This window comes from Dama dama, chromosome 16, assembly GCF_033118175.1.
Source record: "Dama dama isolate Ldn47 chromosome 16, ASM3311817v1, whole genome shotgun sequence".
Lineage (NCBI taxonomy): Eukaryota > Metazoa > Chordata > Mammalia > Artiodactyla > Cervidae > Dama > Dama dama.
The window spans coordinates 28,749,441-28,776,787 of record NC_083696.1 but is presented as its reverse complement, the minus strand read 5'-3'; the positions used below and the strand labels follow the sequence as shown (position 1 = coordinate 28,776,787).

General features: G+C 38.0%; 1 long non-coding RNA gene across 5 annotated transcripts in view; it reads right to left on the bottom strand.

The window, feature by feature from the left end:
* Positions 1–27,347, bottom strand: part of LOC133071206 (uncharacterized) — a 93,774-nt gene that overhangs the window by 50,588 nt on the left and 15,839 nt on the right. For 4 of the 5 annotated variants that reach the window (XR_009696380.1, XR_009696381.1, XR_009696378.1 and 1 more), the window contains exon 2: positions 13,822–13,961. The exons of the other annotated variant lie outside the window; for it this stretch is intronic. This is a non-coding gene — a long non-coding RNA (uncharacterized LOC133071206). The remainder of the gene's footprint in view (positions 1–13,821; positions 13,962–27,347) is intronic. 5 annotated transcript variants of the gene reach the window in all.

Below are 27,347 nucleotides of genomic sequence, written 5' to 3'. Positions count from 1 at the left end.
AGAAATAAGTTAATCAGTCTTGAGCTTTTCCTTTTTTAAAAAAAAAAAGTCAAGTTTGCTGAAACATGTTTAGAACCTCATAACTTTTGAGCACATTGCCTTAAAGTCACCTCTATTTTTTAAAAAAAGTAGATCCACTCAAAAGCAGATACTGAGTTTACTTATGTAAGTTGAGTGAATAAATTGTAAAGTAGGCCATCAGATTGTTTAGGTCTGGGAAGAGACATGGATCATTTAGTTTACTCAAAAAGCAATTTATCAAAGGTCTGCTTTGTATTGGGAACTGGATGTGCTAAGAGTAATCTAGTGGAATATGGAGAAGTTAACATCTTATCACTGTTGTTTTTTAACCTTGGTCAATGTTTTGCTTGTATCTCTCTCATAATATCTTTATTACCATGTCTTACATTTATTGATTTGTGTATTTATCTTACCCCCTTCATTAGATTTTAAACACTTTCAAGACAGACACTTGGTCTCATTTACATACCATTTATGTGCCTCATAGATACTTGAGAAAAAGTGTTAAACTAAATTGACAAGACCAATACAGTATACTAACGCATATATATGGAATTTAGAAAGATGGTAACGATAACCCTATATGCAAAACAGAAAAAGAGACACAGATGTACAGAACAGAATTTTGGACTCTGTGGGAGAAGGCGAGGGTGGGATGTTTCGAGAGAACAGCATCGAAACATGTATATATCTAGGGTGAAACAGATCACCAGCCCAGGCTGGATGCATGAGACAAGTGCTCGGGCCTGGTGCACTGGGAAGACCCAGAGGAATCGGGTGGAGAGGAAGGTGGGAGGGGGGATCGGGATGGGGAATACATGTAAATCCATGGCTGATTCATGTCAATGTATGACAAAAACCACTACAATGTTGTAAAGTAATTAGCCTCCAACTAATAAAAGTAAATGAAAAAAATAAATAAATTGATGTGAACACTTTTTAAAACTGAATTGAGAGGTGAACACCTTTTTTCCCAGTCCTGTGCTTAAGCTAGCAACAGAATTTAGGATTCCTGGCTTTATATTCTCAGCTGCTTTGCCCTCTATTTATGACTTGTAACATAATTTATGACATAAATGCCTTTTGTGTCTAAAGAGTTTATTATTAATGGTACCCCTTGAATGCTTAATATGGCAACATTTATAAATGCCTATTTGGATAATATTTTTAAGTGTTAGATTTTATCCTGACTCACCATATTGGTTCTTTCACTGACTTCTATAAATGTGGCCCAAAGTTGTGGGTGGCAAAAATGCAGCCTGTGGACCACATGTGTTCTCTAGGGTATATTCAAACATGAAGAGTGCTTGAATTCCAGATGAAACCCAGGCTTCCAATACAAATTGCCTAAGAGAAGCCATGTCTAAGAGATTCTGAGCCAATGATGGGGCTGGTCCCAGAAAAATACATCACCCACCCTTACCCTCCTCACAGTCTTTAAAGCCTGCAACTCAGTTCTCAAGCTTCAGCCTGCTTTTAATTGAATATTTGGAAATCCACAAGAAATCTTCTGCACACACTTTGCTGTTTGCCACTCCAAACTTGGTTCTGTCAGCTTTTGCCCTTGTGCCTTCTTCACTTTATTCTAGTCCTGTCCTCTTTTCCTCCTTTTCCTTACCTAACACTTCTCCTTACCCCATTCCCCAAAAAGAAAAACTCGACATCCTGGCTAGGCCACATTGACTTCGCTTTTGCTGAGGTCTTATACCAAAGAAATAGAATTCTGTGGTATGAATGAATCTCAAGTGTGAGAGTGAGATTGTACTATAAACAAGAACAAGATTAAACCCAGTCGACCCTGTGGATGCTGGCTGTGAGGCTTGGGCTGTCAGGGGCTCCTCCTACACCTGAGCTGTGCATTATCACTCCAACCTAGACCACTGTTCCACTGAGATTGGATATGACTAAAGAATCCTTCTTAACACTGAGTTTCCCGGATCTACCAGCTTCAACTTTTTTTATTGACGTGTAATTGTTTTATAATGTTGTATTAGTTTGTGCTGTACAATGGTGTGAATCAGCTATATGGATACATATATCCCTTCGCTCTTGAGTCTCCCTCCCACCTTCCCCATCCCACCCTTCTAGGGCATCACAGAGTACCAAGCTAAGCTCCCTGCTATCAAGCAGCTTCCCACTATTTTACACATAGTGAAGTCGCTCAGTCGTGTCCAACTCTTTGCAACCCCATGGACTGTAGCCTACTAGGCTCCTCCGACCATGGAATTTTCCAAGAGTACTGGATTTTACACATGGTGGTGTATATATGTCAATGCTATTTTCTCAATTTGTCCCACCTCTCTTCCCCTCCTCATGTCCACAAGTCCATTCTCTACCTCTGTGTCTCTAGTCCTGCCCTGTAAATAGGTTCATTAGTACCATTTTTCTAGATTCCATGTATATACATTACTATTAGTAATTTGTTTTTCTCTTTCTGACTTCCTTCACTCTTTATGACAGATTCTAGGTTCACCCACATCACTACAAATGGCCCAATTTCATTCCTTTTTATGGTTAGTGCTGCAGTGAACTTTGGGGTACATATGTCTTTTTGAATTGTGGTTTTCTCAGGGTATATGCCCAGTAGTGGGATTGCTAGGTCATATGGTAGTTTTATTTTTAGTTTTTTAAGGAACCTCCCAATGTTCTCCACAGTGGTTGGATTTAAAAAAAAAGTTGAGTAAGAATTATGCAACTTTTAAAAAAATCCTCTTTTGAACTTCTCTTTTGGATGGGAAAAACTAGTCTTTAAAGGAGAGGTTTCTTTAAGTATGGTTTCTAGGCCAACAGCATGAGCATCACTGGGGAACTTGTTAGAAATGTAAATTCTCTGGTTTCAATCCAGATCTATAGAGTCAGAGATTCTGGGGATAGGACCCAGGAATCTGTGGGGTATTTGTGTGTGTATGACAAAATATACCTGAGATAAGTACACGTTTTAAACCATTTGTATGGTGTTCAATTAAGTAGTGTTAAGCATGTTAACATGGTTTTGCAACCATCACCAATATCTATTTCCAGAACTTCTTCAATCATTTAAAAAAAAAACAAAAAACCTCTAGACTCATTAAATAGCAACTCACCATTTCCTCCATCCTACTCCCCAGTCTTGCTATACCACTTTCTCTCTCTATGAATTTGCCTACCTCAATAGTACTTGTCTTTTCTGTGTTTGGCTTATTTCACTTTGTTGTTCAGTTGCTAAGTCCTTACTGACCCTTTGTGACCACCATGGACTGCAGCTCACTAGCTTCCCTGTCTTTCAGTAACTCCTGGAGTTTGCTCAAACTCAAGTGCATTGAGTTAGTGACGTCATCCAACCAACTCATCCTCTGTTGCCCACTTCTCCTCCTGCTCTCAGTCTTTCCCAGCATCAGTGTCTTTTCCAGTGTCAGCTCTTTGCATCAGGTGGCTGAAGTATTGGAGTTTCAGCTTTAACATCAGCCCTTCCAATAAATATTCAGTTGATTTGCTTTAGGGTTGACTGGTTTGACCTCCTTACTGTCCAAGGACTCTCAAGAGTCTTCTCTAGCATCACAATTCAAAAGCATCAGTTCTTCAGTGGTCAGTCTTCTTTATGGTCCAACCCTCACACCTGTACATGACTACTGGAAAAACAGACCTTTGTTGGCAAAGTGATGTCTCAGCTTTTTAACATGCTCTCTAGGCTTGTCATAGCTTTTCTTCCAAGGAGAAAGTGTTTTTTAATTTCATGGCCGCAGTAACTGTCTGCAGTGATTTTGGAGGCCAAGAAAATAAAATCTGTCACTGTTTCCACTTTTTCTCCATCTATTTTCCTTGAAGTGATGGGACCAGATGCCAGGATACTAGTTTTTTGAATATTGAGTTTTAAGCCAGCTTTTTCATTCTTCTTTCACCCTCATCAAAAGGTTCTTCAGTTTCTCTTCATTTTCTACCATTACAGTGGTATCATCTGCATATCTGAGGTTGTTGATATTTCTCCCAGCAATCTTGATTCTAGCTGGTAATTCATCTAGCCCAGTATTTCTAATGATGCCCTCTGCATAGAAGTTAAATAAGCAGGATGACAACATACAGCCTTATTGTACTCCTTTCCCAATTTTGAACCAGTTCATTTTTCCATGTCCGGTTCTAACTGTTGCTTCTTGATCTGCATACAGGTTTCTCAGGAGGTAAGTAACATGGTCTGGTATTCCCATCTCTTTAAGAATTTTCCATAGTTTGTTGTGATCCACACAGTCAAAGGCTTTAGTGTAGTCAATGAAGCACAAGTTGATGTTTTTCTGGAATTCTCTTGCCTTTTCTATGATCCAATGAATGTTGGCAATTTGATCTCTGGTTCTGCCTTTCCTAAATCCAGCTTGTACATGTGGAAGTTCTTGGTTCAAGTATTGTTGAAGCCTAGCTTGGAGGATTTTGAGAATGACCTTGCTAGCATGTGAAATGAGTGCAATTGGGTGGTAGTTTGAAACTTCTTTGGCATTGCTCTTCTTTGGGATTGGAATGAAAATTGACCTTTTCCAGTTCTGTGGCCACGGATAGTGAAGTGAAAGTTGCTCAGTTGTATCCAACTCTTTGTGGCCCCATGGACTATACAGTCCATGGAGATTCTTCAGGCAAGAATACTAGAGTGGGTTGCCATGCTCTCCTCCAGGGGATCTTCCCAACCCAGGGATCAAACCCAGGTCTCCCGCATTGCACGTGGATTCTTTACCAGTTGAGCCACAAGGGAAGACCATGGGCATGGATAAGTTTTCCAGATTTGCTGACATATTGAGTGTGTCAGTTTAACAGCAACATCCTTTAGGATCTGAAATAGCTCAGCTGAAATTCCATCACCTCAACTAGCTTTGTTCGTAGTGATGCTTCCTAAGGCCCACTTAACTTTGCACTCCAGGATGTCTGGCTCTAGGTGAGTGATCACACTATCATGGTTATCCAGGTCATTAAGACCTTTTGTGTATAGTTCTGTGTATTCTTGCCACCTCTTCTTAATATCTTCTGTTTCTGTTAGGTGCTTAATGTTTCTGTCCTTTATTGTGCCCATCTTCGCATGAAATGTTCCCTTGGTATCTCTAATTTTCTTGATGAGATCTCTAGTCTTTCCCATTCCATTGTTTTCCTCTGTTTCTTTTCATTGTTCACTTAGGAAGGCTTTCTTATCTCTCCTTGCTATTGTTTGAAACTCTGCATTCAGATGGGTATACCTTTCCTTTTCTCCTTTGCCTTTTGCTTCTCTTCATTTCTCAGCTATTTGTAAGGCCTCCTCAGAGAACCATTTTGCCTTTTTGTGTTTCTTTTTCTTGGGGATGTTTTTGATCTCTGCCTTCTGTACAATGTCACAAACGTCCGTCCATAGTTCTTCAGGCCCTCTATCAGATCTAATCCCTTTAATTTACTTGTCACTTCCACTTTATAATCATAAAGAATTTGATTTGGGTTATACCAGAATGGCCTAAGGGTTTGCCTTGGAAATGAAACAAGATCATTCAGTTGTTTTTGAGATTGCACCCAAATACTTCATTTTACACTCTTTTGCTGACTATTAAAGCTACCATTTCTTCTAAGGAGTTCTTGCCCACAGTAGTAGATATAATGGTCATCTGAATTAAATTCACCCATTCCCGTTCATTTCAGTTCATTGATTCCTAAAATGCTGATGTTCACTCTTGTCATCTCCTGCTTGACCATGTCCAATTTACCTTGATTCATGGACCTAGCATTCCAGGTTCCTATGCAATATTGTTCTTTATAGCATCAGACTTTACTTTCACCACCAGACACATACACAACTAGCGGATGTTTCTCCTTTGGCCCTGTCTCTTCATTCTTTCTGGAGCTATTTCTCTGCTGTTCCCCAGTAGCATATTGGACACCTATTGACCTGGGGGTGCTCATCTTCCTGTGTCATATCTTTTCACCTTTTTTACTGTTCATGGAATTCTTTTTTTTTTTTTCATGGAATTCTTGAGGTAAGAATACAGGAGTGGTTTGCCATTCACTTTTCCAGTGGATCACATTTTGTTAAAATGCTCCATCATAATGTTTTAAAAGTTCATCTATGTTGGACCATGTATCTAAACTTCATTCTTTTTACAGCTGAATAATATTCCATTATATGTATAGAACACCTCTTGTTTAGCTATTTATCTACTGATGGATATTTGGGTTGCTTTCATCTTTTGGCTACTGTGGATAATGCTGCTGTGAACATTAGTATACAGTATATGGGTCTCTGCTTTCAATTCTTGTGAGTATATACTGAGAAGTGAAACTGCAGGATCATATGGTAATTTTCTATCTCTTTGAAGAACTGCCGGATTGTTTTCTACAGTGGTTGCACCATTTTACATTTCCACCAGCAATGTACACAGATTCTAATTTCTCCACATCCTTATTAATATTTGCTATTATCATTTTTTAAAAATTAGTAGCCATCCTAGTGGGTGTGAATGTATTTCACTGTGATTTTAATAAGCATTTCCCTAGTGACCAGTAACATAAGCTTCTTTTAATGTGCTTATTGGTCCTTTGTATATCTCCTTTGGAGAAGTATCTATTCAAATCCTTTGCTCATTTTTTGAAATGGGGTGTTAATTTTTTGTTGTTGAGTTTTAAGAGTTCTCTATATATTCTTTCTTAAAAAATGTTTACTCCGCCCCACTCTCCTCTCTATATTGTTGATAGTAACCATGCTCGCTTCGGCAGCACATATTCTATATTCTTTATAGTAATCTTTTGTCAGATATATGATTTGCAAATATTTTCTACCATTCTGTACATTATCTTTTTACTCTCTTGAACCATCATTCAATGCACAAACACGTTAAATTTTCATGAAGCTCAATTATCTATTTTTTTTGTTTGTTTCTTGCTTTTGGTGTCATGTCCAAGAAATCATTGCCAAATCCAATGTTGTGAAATTTTCCACTTACTTTTTTAAAGAGGTTTATAGTTCTGGTTCCAAATTGGGAAAGGAGTACGCCAAGGCTGTATATTCTCACCCTGCTTATTTAACTTATATGCAGAGTACATCATGAGCAATGCTGGACTGGATGAAGCACAGGCTGGAATCAAGATTGCTGGGAGAAATATCAGTAACCTCAGATACGCAGATGACACCACCCTTACGGCAGAAATCAAAGAAGAACTAAAGAGCCTCTTGATGAAAGTGAAAGAGGAGGGTGAAAAAGTTGGCTTAAAACTCAACATTCAGAAAACTAAGATCATGGCATCTGGTCCCATAACCTCATGGCAAATAGATGGGGAAACAATGGAAACAGTGGCTGACTTTATTTTTTCGGGCTTCAAAATCACTGCAGATGGTGACTGCAGCCATGAAATTAAAAGATACTTGCTCCTTTGAAGCAAAGCTATGACCAACCTAGATAGCATATTAAAAAGCAGAGACATTACTTTGCCAACAAAGGTCCGTCTAGTCAAGGCTATGGTTTTTCCAGTGGTCATGTATGGATGTGAGAGTTGGACCATAGAGAAAACTGAGCACTGAAGAATTGGTGCTTTTGAACTATGGTGTTGGAGAAGACTCTTGAGAGTCCCTTGAACTGCAAGCAGATCAAACCAGTCAATCCTAAAGGAAATCAGTCCTGAATATTCATTGGAAGGACTGATGCTGAAGCTGAAACTCCAATACTTTGGCCACCTGATGCAAAGAACTGACTTATTGGAAAAGACCCAGATGCTGGGAAGGATTGAAGGCAGGAGGAGAAGGAGATAACAGAGAATGAGATGGTTTAATGGCATCACCGACTTGATGGACATGAATCTGAGCAAGCTCCGGGAGTTGGTGATGGACAGGGAAGCCTGGTGTGCTGCAGTCCACAGGGTCGCAAAGAGTCAGACACGACTGAGTGACTGAACTGAGCTGAACTCTAAAGCAAAGTTATTCTAACTGTGCTTTATCCATTATCTTACACTTAACCAACCTAAGACTGGAACAGTCATAAACTAGTCTTCCCAATGCATAGAAAGCACTTTATCTTGAAAATTATTACCAATTTCACTGCAATAATCTAATAGGAATCCTAGACAATGAGAGAGCTAATGTTACCAACTTAAATCCATACTTGTTATGACTGGTAAGTGATCCATTGAATTTCTCTCATTGCTCTATTACAATTAATCATAAGAAAAAAGTCCATGATATTTGGTTAATTGGGCTCTAGAAATACAGTTTTCTAGTAGACACTCAAAAAAGACATATAGTCTTTGGAAGATTTTTACAAAACTTGATCTTAAACTTGTTTATGTTAAGCAATATGCATCTCAAGTTTACTGTAGTGAGTTAACAAGACTAAAATTTTAAAAAGCTCTGCAGAATTTTGTACTGAAGCCTGGTTTAAACTATGCTAACTTGGTAGTTAGCTTTCATGTATTAGTGAAAAAAGAATCTAACACATCATAAATAAATCTACTTAAATAGCTAAAAGACTGCTTGTATATAGTCAAGCTAAACCAGCCACATCTAAGTGTGGCAATGATAGGTATATCCAAGCTTTGTAGCAATACCTAGAAGTTTATCTTTAACACAACCCTGGAAGAGGAGTTACATCAAATATTTCAAAATTCAGTGACATAGACTGATTTCTACTTATTATTTAGATATGCAGGTTTATTTAACTGACAAATTGGACTTACTACCATAGTTACCTGTATCTTTCAAAGGCTGGTCATCATCCAACCCTGGAATAAATGTTAGCTGATTAAAGTAGTAAAGTTTAAAACATTTACACCACATGCTTTAGATCTAAAAAATAAGGTCAATATGTGTAAAGGGGAGATTTATTAGAGGATTTGTGAAATATGGCCCAAACAAATGCATCAGTTTAGGCAAAGGTCTGCCTATGAATTCAAGAACATTTTCAAAAAGAAAAACATCTGTTGCAATTTAAGTTTCTGTTTATAAGTGAATATGATGGATTATTTTCTGAAAAAGGATGCAACAGTTTACATAAATGTTTGAAAGTTAATTTGAAGTTACTCTTGTGTCTTTGAGGGGGATTTATACTATGACTGTACTTACCATCCCTTCCTGGTGGTAGAAGGGAATTTGAACCTCATGGAAATGAAAGATGTTACAACAAATCATGATGCCAACTTTCCAGGAAGAAATCACTGTCTAGGCCTTCACCTATTTTTGTTGGGTTTAATAAAAAATGTATTCAATGGGAAATCTAAAGGTATTGCCAAAGATATATATATATATATATATATATATATATATCATACACGTATACATACAATGTATAACATTACACATTTACTTAGAACCTGACTTTCAAATTAGAAGAAGCTCCACTGTATTGTGAGCTATGAAAGGCAAGAGCTATGTAATTTAAAGAAAGCAAGAGTAGCTATATTAATTTCAGGCAGAACAGGTGTTAGAGCAAAGAAAATAATCAGGAATTAAGAAGAGCATTCCATAATGGCGGTGGCTTAGTCGTTAAGTCGTGTCAGATTCTTGCGACTCCATGGACTGTAGCGTGCCAGGCTCCTCTGTCCATGGGATCTCCAGTCAGGAATACTGGAGTGAGTTGCCATTTCCTTCTCCAGGGGATATTCCCAAACCAGGAACCAAACCCAGGTCTCCTGAATTGCAGGCAGACTCTTTAGCAACAGAACTACAAGGGAAGCACTCCATAATGATAAAGGGTCAACTCTTCAAGAAGATACAACAATCCTTAACATGTATGTACTTAACAATAGAGCTGCAAGTACATGGGGGGCAAAAGCTGGTAGAAATACAAGAAGAAATCAGTGAGTCCTTTATTATATTTAGAGACTCAACATTCCTCTAACAAAAAGCAACAGACCTGGTAGGCAGGAAATCAATAAGGACATAGCTTAACTCAATATGACCACTCATCAAACATAATTAACATCTATAAACTACCACATCCAATAACAATAAATGTTCCAGCTCACAAGGTACATTCACCAAGACAGACCAAAATAGATATTATGGCACATAAACAGAAACTTTAACAAGGTTAAAAGAAGAGAAATCATATAATGTCTGTTCTCAGACCACAATAGAATTAAACTCAAAATCAATAATAGAAAGGTAGATGGAAAATCCCCAAATAATTGGAGATTTAACAACAGACTACCATGTAAAACACAGGTCAAAGAAGAAGTCTCCAGAGAAATTTAAAAATAATTGTAACTAAATGAAAATAGAACTTATCAAGTTTTGTGGGATTTGCAAAAGCAGTGTTTAGAAGGAAGTTTATAGCATTGAATACATATGTTAGAAAAGATCTAAAGTCAATAATTTAAACTTCCATCATAAGAAACTAGGAAAGGAAGAGCAAATTAAATTCAAATTAGCAGAAGAAAATAAATAAAAATTAGAGCACAAATGAATAAAATTTAAGTAGGAAATCAATAGAGAAAATCAATGAAACCAGAATCTGGTATTTTTGAAAAGATTAGTGAAATTAATAAGCTTCCACTTGAGCTAACTAAGAAAAAAGATAGAAATATAAATTACTAATATCAGAAATGAAAAAGAGGACATCACTACTGATTCCATGGAAATGTAAAGAATAATAAATATTATGAACAACTCAATGCCCATGAACTTGATAACCTAAATGATATGAACTATTTCCTAGGAAAATGCAATCTGTCAAAATGTACACAAGAGAAATAGACTATCTAAATATGTCTATATTTATTAAAGAAGTTGAGTTAATAACCTTTCAAGTCAGGAAGCACCAGGCCCAGATGGACTCACTGGTAAATTCTACTAAAGATTAAAGGTGGGGCGGGGGGGAATACCAATTTTCGACAATCTTTTCCAGAATGTAGAAGCAGAGGAATTACTCCCAAACTTATTTTATGAGGTTAGTATTACACTAACACCAAAAGCAGATAAAAAGGCATTACAAGAAAAGGAACCTACAGACCAACATCTCTCATAAACCTAGATGCAAACTTTCTCAACAAATTATTAGCAAATCAAATACAACAATATATGAAAAGAATGATACACCACAATTAAGTGGGATTTATCCCAGGTGTTCAAGTTCCAACATTCAAAAACCGATTAATGTAATCCATCACATCAACAGATTAAAGAAGAAAAATCACATAGTCATATAATTAAATACAGAAAAACATTTAACAAAATTCAATACCCATTCATGATTTAAAAAAAAACAAACTCAGAAAACTGTAGGAATAGAGGGGAACTTCCTCAACTTGATAAAGATTATCTACAAAAAGTCTATAGGTACATCATCAGTTCAGTTCAGTTCAGTTCAGTCACTCAGTCATGTCCAACTCTTTGCGACCCCATGAATTGCATGGGGACAGGGATGCCAGGAGTCCAAGGGACTCTCAAGAGTCTTCTCCAACACCAATTCAAAAGCATCAGTTCTTCAGTGCTCAGCTTTCTTTATAGTCCAACTCTCACATCCATACATGACCACTGGAAAAACCATAGCTTTGACTAGACGGACCTTTGTTGGCAAAGTAATGTCTCTGCTTTTTAATATGCTATCTAGGTTGGTCATAACTTTCCTTCCAAGGAGTAAGCATCTTTTAATTTCATGGCTGCAATCACCATCTGCAGTGATTTTGGAGCCCCCAAAAATAAAGTCTGACACTGTTTCCACTGTTTCCCCATCTATTTGCCATGAAATGATGGGACCAGATGCCATGATCTTAGTTTTCTGAATGTTGAGCTTTAAGCCAACTTTTTCACTCTCCTCTTTCACTTTCAAGAGGCTTTTAAGTTCCTCTTCACTTTCTGCCATAAGGGTGGTGTCATCTGGTAACATCATATTTAGCAGCAAAAAACTAAAAACTCCTGCTGAGATTAGGTCCTTTCACCACTCTTTTTCAACATTGTTCTGGAAGTACCAGCTACTACAATGAGAAAGAAAAGGAATATAAAGTATTCTGATTGGGAAGGAAAAAATCAAATAGTCTTTATTCACAGATGACAAGACTGTTTATAAAGAAAATATGAGGGAATGGATAAAAATACCTCTGGAACTAATAAGTAATTATAGCAAGGTTGTAGGATAGTTACAAGGATAATATAAAGTCAACCACTTTTCTATATACCAGCAATAAACAAATAGAATTTGAAATTAAAAACACAATATCATTTAAATTAAATCTCTTAAGAAGAGATGTGTTCATGAGTCATGAGCTCAGTCATGTCAAACTCTTTGTGACACTATGGACTTTAGCCTTCCAGGCTTCTTTGTCCATGGGGATTCTCCAGGCAAGAGTACTGGAGTGGTTTGCCATTTCCTCCTCTAGAGGATCTTCCTGACCCAGGGATCGAACCACATCTCTGGTGTCTCCTGCTTTGGCAGGCAGAGTCTTTACCACTGAGCAACCTGGGAAGCCCCTTAAAAAAATACGTGAGTATAAATCTAATATACTGCATGTGCTTAGTTGCTCAGTCATGACTGACTCTTTGCAACCCTTTGTACTATAGTCCACCACATTCTTCTGTTATTGGAGATTCTCCAGGCAAGAATGATGGAGTGGGTTGCCATGACCTCCTCCAGAGGATCTTCCCAACCCAGGGATTGAACCCAGGTCTCCCACACTGCAGGCAGATTCTTTACTATCTGAGCCACCAGAGAAGCCCAAAGAGATGTCCAAATATATATGAGAAGAGCTACAAAACTCTGGTGAAATAAATCAAAGAATTAAATAAATGAAGAGATCCTCCATGTTTATGGTTAGGAAGATTCACTATCACTAAGATGTCAGTTCTTTCCAACTCAATCTATCGATTCAGTACCAAAGTTTTAGCAAATTATTTTCTGGATATCTACAAAGGAATTTAAAAGCTTTTATTAGAGGCATAGCACCCAGAATAGCCAACACAATATTGAAGATGCAGAAATTTACAGGACTGACCCTACCTGACTTTAAAATTTACTAAAAGCTGTGGACTCATTGGGAAATACTTGATGCTGGGAAAGACTGAAGGCAGGAGGAGAATGGGGCAACAGGATGAGATGGTGGGATGGACTCAATGGACATGAGTTGGAGCAAACTCTGGGAGGTTTCTCTGCTCTCTGAAAGGCAGAGAACACTGGCGTACTGCAGTCCATGGGGTCACAAAAAATTGGACACCACTTAGTGACTGAACAACAACAATAGTAATCAAGTGTGGTCTTGGTGAAAAGACAAATAGATTAATAGAACAGAACAGAAACCTCAGAGATAGTCCCACACAAATATAATCAGCTGATCTTTGACAAAGGAGCAAAGTCAATGCAATGGAGAAAATACAGTTTTTTTAACCAATGTTACTAGAACATCTACACGTCCCCATGTAAATAAATGAATCTAGACACAAACTTTACACCATTTACAAAAATTAGCTCAAACTGAATCATAGTGCTAAATTTAAAGTGCAAAAATATAAAATTCCTAAAAGATAAAGCAGGAGAAAACCTAGGTGAACTTGGGTTCTGCAATGACTTTTCATAAACAACACCAAAGTCACAATCCACTAGAGAAAGAATTGATAAGATGGATTTCATAAAAATTAGGAACTTCTGTTCTGCAAAAGTCACTCTTAAGAGAAGGAGGAGATAAGCCATAGATTTTGAAAAAGTATTTGCAAAAGAAACATCTGATAAAGGACTGTTATCCAAAATATACAAAGAACTCTCAAAACTTAACAATAAAAAAACAAGCAACTAGGTTAAAAAATAGGCCCAAGATCTGAATAGCCAGTTTACCAAAGAAGATATGTGTGTGTGTGTTCAGTCTTTCAGTGGTGTCTGACTCTTTTTGGCCCCATGGGCTGTAACTCACCATGCTCCTCTGTTCATGCAATTTTTTAGGCAAGAATACTGGAGTGGGTTGCCTTTTCCTACTCCAGCTGATCTTTCCAACCCAGGGATCGAGCCCACATCTTCTGCATTGGCAGGTGGATTCTCTACCACTAGCACAACCTGAGAAGCCAAAGATAGACAGATGACAAATAAGCATATGAAAAGGTACTCCACACCGTAAGCCATTAGGAAAATGCAAAATAAGACAACAATGATATACCACTCCACATCTATTAGAATGACCCAAATTCCTAACACTGACATAACCAAATGTTGGTGAGGATGTAGAGCAATAGGAACTCTCATTCATTGCTGGTAGGAATGGTACAGTCATTTTGGAAGACAATTGGTAATCTCTCACAAAACTAAATATACTCTTCCCATATAATTAAGTACCAACTATTGTACTTAGTATGTACCCAAAGAAGTTGAAAATCTATCTCCACACAAAAACCTGCACAAAGATGTTTATGGCAACTTTGCATACAATCGCCAAAAATTAGCACTAACCAAGATGTCTTTCAGTAGGTCAATGGGTAAATAAAGTGTGGTACATCCAGACAATGGGATATTATTCAGTGCTAAAAAGAAAATAGCCAACAAGCCATGAAAAAATATGGAGGAAATAAATGCATATTACCATGTCTTTTATAGCTAATTGGAAAAGGTCATATATCATATAATTCCAATCAAATGACATTCTGGAAAAGGCAAAAGTAAGAAGATAATAAAATCATCAGTGGTTGCTAGGTATTAGGGAGGAAGGAAAGATGAATAAGCAGACATAAAGGATTTTCAGGACAGTGGAACTGCAATGGTATTGCAATGGTAGATGCATGCCATTATACACACTTTAAAACCCATAGAATGTACAACACCGAGAGTAAACCTTAGCGGTAAACTATGGACTTTTGGTGATAATGATGTGTCAGTATAGGTTCATCGATTGTAACATATGGACAACCCGAGATGTTGATAGTGGAAAGGCTGTGCATATTTCAGGGTGGGGGCGGGGGGTGTAGACAGGAGGTATTTGGGGATTCTCTATACCTTCTGCTCAATTTTACTGTGACTCCAAAGCAGCTATGAAAAATAAAGTGTAATAAAACAAAAGAAATAATACACATATGCTCATCAAAAGACATATTTTATAACATTCAAAGCAGGAGAATAGAAACATAAATGGTGGCAACGGCACACAATGCAATACTATGTGACAATGAAAAAGAACAAACCTTAGCTGCGTGCAACAGAATCGAGTCTCACACAAAAGACACAAGAGAGGTGCCTGAATGGGCAGAGCTATGGAGAAAGACTGGCCAAAGAGGCCTTCTGACTGCCAGCTACAAGAGGCCCGAAAAAAAGACTCTGAGAGGGCCATAACTCCTGCTGCAGAGGCAGTCTGTGTCCCTGAAAACTTGGCACTGCCAGGGTCCCTGCAAGTCAAGCAGCTGCACCACCTTCACGCTCAGTTCTCACTGGGGCAGAACTGACACAGGTAAAAAAAAAAAAAAAGTCTTGTGTTTATGCATGCAGGGTTGCTTCGGTCCTGTCTGACTCTTTGAGACCCTGTAGACTGTGGCCTGCCAGGCTTCTCTGTCAGGGGGGTTCTCCAGGCAAGAATACTGGAGCATATTGGCCAATACTTGTTGCCATATTCTTCTAGAGCACTATATTTCCTACTACTCTAGCTGCCAACCCCCCTGAGTACCTGGTGCTGCCAAAGCCCCTGCGACCCAAGCAGCCGCACAACTTCCACACCTGGCCCTCACAGGGGCAAACCCAAGTCCTCCAGAACAGCCTCAGGAGCAAACCCCAGTGGATGATCCACATGCAGAGGTGGAAATAAAACCACAATTGAAACCCAGGGGCAGTGTGGCTAAGGAAGAAGACCAAAAACCTTCCCACCACCTGTACAAGCTGCAGATTAAATCTACAGGATCAGCTAAGCAGACTCTGTGTCTATGGAATATATAAAAGGTCACTGATAGCTCCCACAGAAGAAAACACACTAGCTCGGATAGCTGTGGACATCGGAGGCAAGAACACACAGGAGCAGGGCAAGATTAGAATCTGAGCTGCCCTCACAGCAGGGCCAGAGACCAGTACAGCATTGGAAGGCATCCTAGGGAGGTGAGGTGGACTGTGATTCCCAGCGTGGGAAAGGACTCTGACGGCAGTGACTCAAGAAAAACATTTATTATTCTTATTTTTTTACTTGTTCTGTAGATTCTTTTGGATTTTTTTTCTTTTTTCCCCCCTTTCCCCCCTCTATTGTAGTTGTCGATTTTATTGGCACTAAGAAATCCATTAAGCTTTTGAGCTTTTTTTTTTTTCTTTATCCTCAGTAACATTTTTTTTTATTGTTGTCATAAACCTCTGCCTCTACGTTGGGCTTTTGCAGTTCTGTGGAGTTTTCCTCTTTTTTTTTTAATTAAAAATTTTTTTAAACCTATTATTATTTTTTCTACATTTAATCCTTTGTTTGCGTTTCCTATTCTTTTCCCCTTGCAGTTAATCTGTAATATATATAAGTCTTCTTTATCTACCTCCATTTAACTTTGCATATCTATTCTTTCTCTCCTTCCCTCTCAACATATTTGTTAGTTTTATTTCCATTACTTTATTCCCCAGTTGGCACCTTGCTTTAGTTTTGTTTTCCAGTTTGTGCTTTAATTAATTTTGTTCTGGTAGATATAATTTTTGGTTTCCTTTGTTTGCTGGGTCAATCTATTGTACTTAATTTTTGTTGGACTGTTTTGATTTTGCTTATGGGTGTATATGTATATGTGTATATTCAGTCACACTTTCTATTGTTGTTATAAACCTCGGCCTCTACATTGGGCTTTTGCAGTTCTGTGGAGTTTTCCTTTTTCCCTGTTTTTTCTTTCTTCTTTCATTTTTTTCTCTTTTCCCTTTTTTATAATTTTAATTTTTTAAACTTATTATATTTTTTTCTACATTTATTCCTTCATTTGCCTTTCCTACTGTTCTTTTCCCCTTGCAGTTAATCTTTAATGTATATAAATCTTCTTCATCTACCTATATTTAACTTTGCATATCTATTCTTTCTTTCTTTTCCTTTTTTCCTTTCCTCTCAACATATTTGTTAGTTTTGTTTTCATTGCTTTATTCCCCACTTGGTACCTTGCTTTAGTTTTGTTTCCCAGTTTGTGCTTAAGTTACTTTTGTTCTTAACTGGTAAATATAATTTTTGATTTCCTTTGTTCACCAGATCAATCTACTGTACTTTATTTTTGTTCAACTGTTTTCAATTTGCTCATGGGTGTATATGTGTACGTTCCATTATTTTAATTATTATTTGCCTGATTTTGTAACTGCCATTTGCCTAGGGTTCACCTTTGGTTTCTTGTTTTTGGATATTTGCTTTACTCTCCCTATTAATGGCATAACAAACCACTCGTGGAATCTTCGCTCCTGACCAAAGATCAAACTCTGAGCCTTTGGAGTGGGAGCAGTGAATGCAAGACCCTAGACTACCAGAGAACTAACCCTAGGGAATATCAAATAGTGAGAACTCACACAAAGGAAACCACTTGAATACAAGACCCAGCATAACCCAACCACCAGTAGCACCCTGGGCAGGATGCCTCATCTAAACAACAAGCAAAACAAAAGTACAAACCCAATCATCAGCAGACAGGACTACCACCTCAATCAGCCTTGCCCATCAGAGGAAAAACAAACAAACAAAGAAAAACTCAGCACAAATCTCACGCTATATGAAGCTCACACAAACCACAGGACCAACCGTAGGAGGGCAGAAACCAAAAGGAAGAAAGAATTCAAACTTCTTCAAGGAAAGAATTAAACTTTCCTTGAAGCCTTGTAAAAGGAGACCTCAAACACAATAACTTAAAAAAAAAAGAAAAAGAAAAGGCAGAGAAATACTGCACAAATGAAGGAACAAACTAGAAACACAGAAGTCCAAGTAAACGAAGAGGAAATAGGAAAATTACCTGAAAAAGAATTCAGAGTAATGATAGTAAAGATGATCAAAAACCTTGAAAACAAAGCAGAGAAAATGCAAGAATAAATTAACAAGGATCTAGAAGAATTGAAGAATAAACATGCAGAGACAAACAACACAATTACTGAAATTAAAAATACTCTGGAAGGAATCAATAGCAGAATATCTGAAGCAGAAGAATGAATCAGCGAGTTGGAAGGTAAAATGGTGAAAATAACTTCTGAAGAGCAGAATAAAGTAAAAAGAATGAAAAGAGCTGAGGACAGTCTCAGAGACCACTGGGGCCATATCAAATGCACCAACATTTGAATAATAGGGGTCCCAGAAGAAGATGAGAAAAAGAAAGGGTATGAGAAAATTTTTGAAGAGATTATAGTTGAAAATTTCCCCAAATGGAAAAGGAAATAACCAATCAAGTCCAAGAGGCACAAAGAGTCCCATACAGGAAAAACCCAAGGAGAAACATGCCAAGACAAACACTAATCAAACTAACAAAGACTAAACACAAAGAAAGAACATTAAAAACAGCAAGGGAGAAGCAACAAGTAACATACAAGGGAAACCCCATATGCTTAACAGCTGATCTTTCAGCAGAAACTCTGCAGGCCAGAAAGGAATGTCAGGGTATATTTAAAGGACTGAAAGGGAAAAATCTACAACCAAGATTACTGTACTCAGCAAGGATCTCATTCAAAATTGATGGAGAAATAAAAAAATTTTCATACAAGCAAAAGTTAAGAGAATTCAGTACCAGAATCCAAACCAGCTTTACAACAAACGTTAAATGGACTTATATAGTCAAGAAATACAACAGAAGGAAAAACATCTACATAATCAACCCCAAACAATTAGGAAATGGCAATAGGAACATACATATCAATAACTACTTTAAATATAAATGGATGAAATGCTTCAACCAAAAGACACAGACTGGCTGAATGGATACAAAAACAAGACCCATATATATGCTGTCTACAAGAAACCCACTTCAGACCTCAAGACACATATAGACTGAAAGTCAGAGGATGGAAAAATATATTCCGAGCAAATGAGAAGCAAAAGAAAGTTGTAGTAGCAATTCTCATATCAGACAAAACAGACCTTAAAATAAAGGAGATTACAAGAGATAAGGAAGGACACTATATAATGATCAAGGGATCAATCCAAGAGGAAGACATAACAATTGTAAATATCTTTGCACTCAACATAGGAGCACCTCATTACATAAGACAAACACTAACATACGTAAAAGGAGAAATTGACAGTAACATAATAATAGTAGACTTTAACACCCCATTCATACCAATGGACAGATCATCAAAACAGAAAAGTAATAAAGAAACACAAGTCTTAAATGATACACTAGATGAGATGGATCTCACTGATATCTTCCAGACATTCCATCCAAATGCAGAAGAATACACCTTCTTCTCAAGTGCACATGGAACATTTTCCAGGATAGACCACATCTTGCATCACAAATAAGACCTCAGTAAATTTAAGAAAATTGAAATTGTATCAAGCATCTTCTCTGACCACAATGCTATAAGACTAGCTATCAATTACCAGGGGGAGAAAAAAAAAAAAAAAACAACTGTAAGAAACACAGACACATGGAGATTAAACAACATGTTTCTAAATAACCAACAGGTTACTGATGAAATCAAAAGGGAAATAAAAAAATTTCTAGAAACAAATGACAATGAAAACATGACAACCCAAAGCCTATGGGATGCAGCAAAAGCAAGTTCTAAGAGGGAAGTTTATAGCAATACAATCCTATCTCAAGAAATAAGAAAAACATCAAATAGACAACCTAACTTTACACCTAAAGCAACTAGAAAAAGAAGAAACCCCCAAAATTAGTAGAAGGAAAGAAATCATAAAGATACAGGCAGAAATAAATGAAAGAAACAATAGCAAAGATTAATAAAACTAAAAGCTGGTTCTTTGAGAAGATAAACAAAATTAACAAACCCTTAGCCAGACTCATCAAGAAAAAAAAGAGAGAAGAATCAAATCAATAAAATTAGAAATAGAAAAGGAGAGGTTACAACAGATAATGTAGAAATACAAAGGATCATTAGAGACTATTGTGGACAACCATATGGCAATAAAACAGAAAACCTGGAAGAAATGGACAGATCCTTAGAAATGTTCAATCTTCCAAGACTGAACCAGGAAGAAATAGAAATAATGAACAACCCAACTACAAGCATTGAAATTGAAGCTGTGATAAAAATCTCCCTGAGAAACAAAAGCCCAGGACAAGGCTTCACTAATGCCTACCCTTATAAAACTCTTTCAAAAAACTGCAGAGGAAGGAACACTTCCAAATTCATTCTACAAGGCCACCATCACCCTGATACCAAAACCAGACAAAGACAACACACAAAAAAGAAAACTACAGGCCAATATCACTGATGAACATAGATGCAAAAATCCTCAACAAAATTTTAGCAAACAGAAAGCAACTAGAAAAAGAAGAAACCCCCAAAATTATACACTAACACTGAAAAATCAGAAAGAGCAATTAAGGAATCAATCCCATTCACCATTGCAACAAAAAGAAGTAATATCTAGGAATAAACTTACCTAAGGAGATGAAAGAACCATACACAGAAAAGTATAAGACACTAATGAAAGAAATCAAAGATGATGTAAACAGATGGAGAGAGATTCCATGTTCCTGGATAGGAAGAATTAATATTGTGAAAATGAGTATACGACCAAATGCAATCTACAGATTTATTTCAATCCCTATCAAATTACCAATGGCATTTTTCACAGAACCAGAACAAAAAATTTCACAATTCATATGGGAATACAAAACACCTCGAATAACCAAAACAGTCTTAAAAAAGAAGAATGAAGCTGGAGGAATCAAGCTTCCTGACTGCAGGTTACACTACAAAGCTACAGTCATCAAGACAGTATGGTACAGGCACAAAAACAGAAATATAGACCAATGGAACAAGAAACAAACCCATGCACCTATGGGTACCTTATTTTTGACAAAGGAGGCAAGAATATACAATGGGGCAAAGACAGCCCCTTCAATAAATGTTGCTGGGAAAACTGGACAGCTACATGTAAAAGAATGAAATTAGAACCCTTCCTAATACCATACTCAAAGATAAACTCAAAATGGATTAAAGACCTAAATGTAAGACCAGAAACTATAAAACTCTTAGAGTAAAATATAAGCAGAACACTCGATGACATAAATCAAAGCAAGATCCTCTATGACCCACCTCCTAGAGTAACAGAAAAAAAATAAAAACAAAAGTAAACAAGTGGGACCTCATTAAACTTAAAAGCTTTTGCACAGCAAAGGAAACTAAAAGCAAGGTGAAAAGAAAATCCTCAGAGTGGGAGAAAATAATAGCAACTGAAACAACTGACAAAGGATCAATTTCCAAAATATAAAAGGAGCTCATACAACTCAATACCAGAAAAACAAACAATCCAATCAAAAAGTTGGGAAAAGACCTAAAAGGACATTTCTCCAAAGAAGACAAATGAACGGCTAAAAAACACATGAAAAGATATTCAAAATGGGCATAGAAGGAACCTACCTCACCATACTAAAGGCCGTATATGGTAAGCCTATAGCAAACATTATTCTCAACATCACTCATTAGTTCAGTTCAGTACAGTTCAGTTGTTCAGTCGTGTCCAACTATTTGTGACTCCATGAATTGCAGCACGCCAGGCCTCCCTGTCCATCACCAACTCCCAGAGTCTACACAAGCTCATGTCCATTGAGTCAGTGATGCCATCCAGGCATCTCATCCTCTGTTGTCCCCTTCTCCCCCCACCCCTCAATCCCTCCCAGCATCAGGGTCTTTTCATATGAGTCAACTCTTCGCATAAGGTGGCCAAAGTATTGGAGTTTCAGCTTCAGCATCAGTCCTTCCAATGAACACCCAGGACTGGTCTCCTTGAGGATGGGCTGATTGGATCTTCTTGCAGTCCAAGGGACTCTCAAGAGTCTTCTCCAACACCACAGTTCAAAAGCATTAATTCCTCGGTGCTCAGCTTTCTTCACAGTCCAATTCTCACATCCATAGATGACCAATGGAAAAACCATAGCCTTGACTAGACGGACCTTTGTTGGCAAAGCAATGTCTCTGCTTTTTTGATATGCTATCAAGGTTGGTCAAAACTTTCCTTCCAAGGAGTAAGCGTCTTTTAATTTCATGGTTGCAATCACCATCTGCAGTGATTTTGGAGCCCTCCCCCCCAAAATAAAGTCTGACACTGTTTCCACCGTTTCCCCATCTATTTGCCATGAAGTGATGGGATCAGATGCCATGATCTTAGTTTTCTGAATGTTGAGCTTTAAACCAACTTTTTCACTCTCCTCTTTCACTTTCATCAAGAGGCTCTTTAGTTCCTCTTCACTTTCTGCCATAAGGGTGGTGTCATCTGCATATCTGAGGTTATTGATATTTCTCCCAGCAATCTTGATTCCAGCTTGTGCTTCTTCCAGCCCAGCATTTCTCATGATGTACTCTGCATGTAAGTTCAATAAGCAGGGTGACGATACACAGGCTTGATGTACTCCTTTTCCTATTTGGAACAAGTCTATCGCTCCATGTCCAATTCTAACTATTGCTTCCTGACCTGCATATAGGTTTCTCAAGAGGCAGGTCAGGTGGTCTGATATTCCCATCTCTTTCAGAATTTTCCACAGTTTATTGTGATCCACACAGTCAAAGGCTTTGGCATAGTCAATAAAGCAGAAATAGATGTCTTTCTGGAACTCTCTTGTTTTTGTGATGATCCAGCAGACGTAGACAATTTTATCTCTGGTTCCTCTGCCTTTTCTAAAACCTGCTTGAACTTCTGGAAGTTCACAGTTCATGTATTGCTGAAGCCTGGCTTGTAGAATTTTGAGCATCACTTTACTAGCGTGTGAGATGAGTGCAATTGTGCGGTAGTCTGGGCATTCTTTGGCATTGCCTTTCTTTGGTATTGGAATGAAAACTGACCTTTTCCAGTCCTGTGGCCACTGCTGAGTTTCCACATTTGCTGACATATTGAGTGCAGCAGTTTCTCAGCATCATCTTTCAGGATTTGAAATAGCTCAACTGGAATTCCATCACCTCCACTAGCTTTGTTTGTACTAATACTTCATGAGGCCCACTTGACTTCACACTCCAGGATGTCTGGCTCTAGGTGAGTGATCACACCATTGTGATCATCTGGGTCATGAAGATCTTTTTCGTACAGTTCTTCTGCGTATTCTTGCCACCTCTTCTTACTATTTTCTGCTTCTGTTAGGTCCATACCATTTCTGTCCATTATTCAACCCATCTTTGCCTGAAATGTTCTCTTGGTGTCTCTAATTTTCTTGAATAGATCTGTAGTCTTTCCCATTCTGTTGTTTTCCCCTATTTCTTTGCATTGATCATTGAGGAAGGCTTTTTTATCTCTCCTTGCTATTCTTTGGAACTCTGCATTCAAATGGGAATATTTTTCCTTTTCTCCTTTGCTTTTCACTTCTTTTCTTTTCACAGCTATTTGTAAGGCCTCCTCAGACAGCCATTTTGCTTTTTTGCATTTCTTTTCCATGGGGATGGTCTTGTTCCCTGTCTCCTCTACAATGTCACAAACCTCCATCCATAGTTCATCAGGCACTCTATCAGATCTAGTCTGTTAAATCTATTTCTCACTTCCACTGTGTAGTCATAAGGGATTTGATTTAGGTCATACCTGAATGGTCTAGTGGTTTTCCCTACTTTCTTCAATTTAAGTTTGAATTAATTCTCACTCATTATTAGAGAAGTGCAAATCAAAACTACAATGAGTTATCACCTCACACTGGTTAGAATGGCCCTCATGAAAAAGTGTACAATCAGTAAATACTGGAAAGGGTGTGGAGAAAAGGGAACACTCTTGTACTGCTGGTGGGAATGTAAATTGATACAGCCACTATGGAAGACAGTATGGAGATACCTTAAGAAACTAGGAATAAAACCACCATATTACCCAGTAATCCCACTCCTAGGCATATACCGTGAGGAGACCAAAATTTAAATAGACACATGTATCCCATTATTCATTGCAGCACTATTTACAATACCTAGAACATGGAAGCAACCTAGATGTACACCAACAGATGAATGGATAAAAAAGTTGTGATATATATACAAAATAGAATATTACTCAGCCATAAAAAGGAACGCATGAGTCAGTTCTAATGAGGTGGCTGAACCTAGAACCTAATATACAGAGTGAAGTGAGTCAGAAAGAGAAAGATAAATACCATATTCTAACACATATATATGGAATCTAGAAAAATGATACTGAAGAATTTACAGGGCAACAATGGAGAAACAGACATAGAGAACAGACTTATGGACATGGGGAGAGGGGAGGAGAGGGTGAGTTATATGGGAAGAATAGCATGGAAACTTATATTACCATGTGTAAAATAGATAGCCAACAGGAATTTGCCGTATGGCTTAGGAAACTCAAACAGGGGCTCTGTGTCAACCTGGAGGGGTGAGATGGGGAGGGAGATGGAAGCAAGTTTCAAAAGGGAAGGGATATATGTTATACCTATGGCTCATTCATGGTGAGGTCTGACAGAAAACAGCAAAATTCTGTAAAGCAATTATCCTTCAATAAATAAATTAAGTAAAAAAAAGACACAAGAGAGTATACATTTTATTATTCCATTTACATCAAGTTTAAGAACATGATATAAATCAATATCATAATTACCTTTGGTTTTGGGGAGGTTTGAAATAAGAGGAAGCATGAGAAAATCATCTCTGGAGTGCTGAAAATATTCTGTATTTTGATCTGGGCAGTATTTCCACAGATGTATTGATACATAAATGTTATTGGGCTGTGCACTTAATATTTGAAGAAAGGAATGGCTACCTACTCAAGTGTTCTTTCCTGGAGAATCCCATGGACAGAGGAGCCTGGTGGGCTAAAGTCCATGGCTCACAAAGAGTCGGACACGACTGAACGACTAACACACACATACAGATACTTAAGATTTATGCACTTTGCAGTACAGCATGGATTCTTTCCCTCAGATTGTCCTTCAGCCTGGTTCTCATAGTCTTTTGGCCAGGGTCCCAGGATGCAGAATATATGGAGCTCATCAGCTAAAATCCTGTAGGACAGTGAGAGACCAAGGTGCAAGCTGATCTGCTAGTAGCAGAAGGTAGCACTGCCAGCAGCAATGGAGAGGGCCTTCCGTAAAGATGGCAGTGTCCTCACCTTCAGGCTTTTACGGCTGTGGTTCCTACACGGACAGCAGGAGCAGCACCATTAGTTAAAGCTGCTTTGACATTGGAGTGATCACAGCTGTTTTTGATATACACAGGCACTGAAGATTTCACCACTGAGGTGGATGAGAAAGATGAAGGCTACTTTGGCGGGGGGGGGGGGGGGGGGGGGGGGGGGCGTGCCAAGAAAACCAGTTCATGGAGCTCACTGCTTCTGAAGACTGCTGTCACACAAGGAGGTCCATGTATTTATGCCCTTTTCAACTAGACTTTTGAACCATTTGAGATAAAAACTGGAACCAGACAGATAGAATGCAAATGTTAGCCTCATTATTGATAGATCAATGGGAGAAGAAGGTATAGAAACATGAGAAGAATTAGATTCCCAATACTTAACCTCAGAATTAGAGGCAGTGCTAGAAAACCACAGCCCCCTGCTCCACTCTAAAGATGAAGACTTTATCACTTACTTCATGATCAAGAGCAGCCTAAAACATGTGCCTTCTACAGGCAAGCATATACTAGTAATAAAAGAAAAGAGGAAGGAGCTGAGCTGTAAGTTCATTATCTGAAGCTCCCTACTGAGACAAGGTACTTCCTTTCAGAGGAGGGCAGAGTGAGGCAGTACTGTGCCACACAAATGGTTTCCTCTCCCTGGAAACCTCAGGAGTGGGAGACAAGTGCCTTCTAACTGGAGGAATATGAGCAGATAGAGGGTTGTCATTATCACTATGGTCTGTTCTTAGTCAGATGATTGTATGGTGTTGGAATTATATTGCCCAAAAAAAGGCATACTCTGAATGTAGGACATGCTGCAAAGACGTGGTGGTCATCATATTATGTCAGGGTCCTAAGAGGGTATGAGGAGACAACAGGAAAAAAAATGACTTTTTTTTTTTTTGTCTATTTATGAGAAGAAAATAAAATGGCAACTTTGTATTTGGATCAGAATGTAACTTTCACAATTCTAGGTGAATCTAGCCCCAAGGTGACTGACTGTAAAAAGAGTATTCCTTCTTCCTTTGAGGTAAGTTTGTGTTGAAAGAGAAGATACATACTCAGGGAATCAAACATCTGGACAGCTAGATCCCTCATGAAAAGTCAAATCCAGCCACTCTCTTGTCTAAAATGGGAGAAGAGTGCTATTCAGATTCTGGAGTAGGGCTCCAGTTATGAAGCAGGGAAAAAATCAATGTGCTCACAAAGGTGCATGCTTTCATAGAGAAAATAAAAGCTTAGGTCATTTCAAGCTGGGATAGATTGAACTAAATTGCTGTCAAGTTTTAAAGATAAAGGATTGCCATAATCATGTGAACAATGTATGAAAAGTATCAAGCTTTAATGTTAAAGTACCACGCTTTAATGTTAGTCATTCAGTCATGTCCAACTCTTTGCGACCCCATGGACTGTAGCCCGCCAGGCTCCTCTGTCCATGGAATTCTCCAGGCAAGAATACTGGAGTGGGCTGCCATTCCCTTCTCCAGGGGATCTTCCCAACCCAGGTATCAAACCAGGTCTCCTGCATTGCAAGCAGATGCTTTACCATCTGAGCCATCAGGGAAGCACACACCAAACTTTCAGTTCAGTTCAGTTCCATTGCTCAGTCATGTCCGACTCTTTGCGACCCCATGAATCGCAGCACGCCAGGCCTTCCTGTCCATCAACTTTAGGTACTTAACAAATGTTGTACTCTGGACATCTTATTTTCAGTTATTACTGAATGATATTTTCTTAATGTTTTAGAAATTATTAACATTTTTGAGAATGATTCATATTTTTATCTATAGTAGTTTATTTAAATGTGTGATTTTAACAGGTGTTGCATTAACAGCTTTATCCATTAATTCTTTATCCAATTAATTCTAGGAAAATATATCTTTAATTTTATAATGATCATCAACAACGACATCACAAAATTGAATTCACTTGAAAGATATGCCTTACTATTTTAAAATCAAAATTCATGTAGTCTATTAGCAACCATGCCATGAAATACAAATGGAGGATCTCACATCCTCTGTGGGATAGATTATCAAGCCACTTAATGCACCCTTGAGAGCACCCAAATGTTCCAGTGACCGAATCAGAGAGAAAGTGACCAGAAGGGATACCCGTGAGGAAGGGACAAGGTCTACAGGAGTAACCACAAGGAAGAAGGAAAGATTATTACAAACTGCCCCTATTTAACAATTTTGCAAAAGACTTGGATCTACATTTCTAGCAAATTGAGATGATAATTTATAGAAGCATAATTATACACTT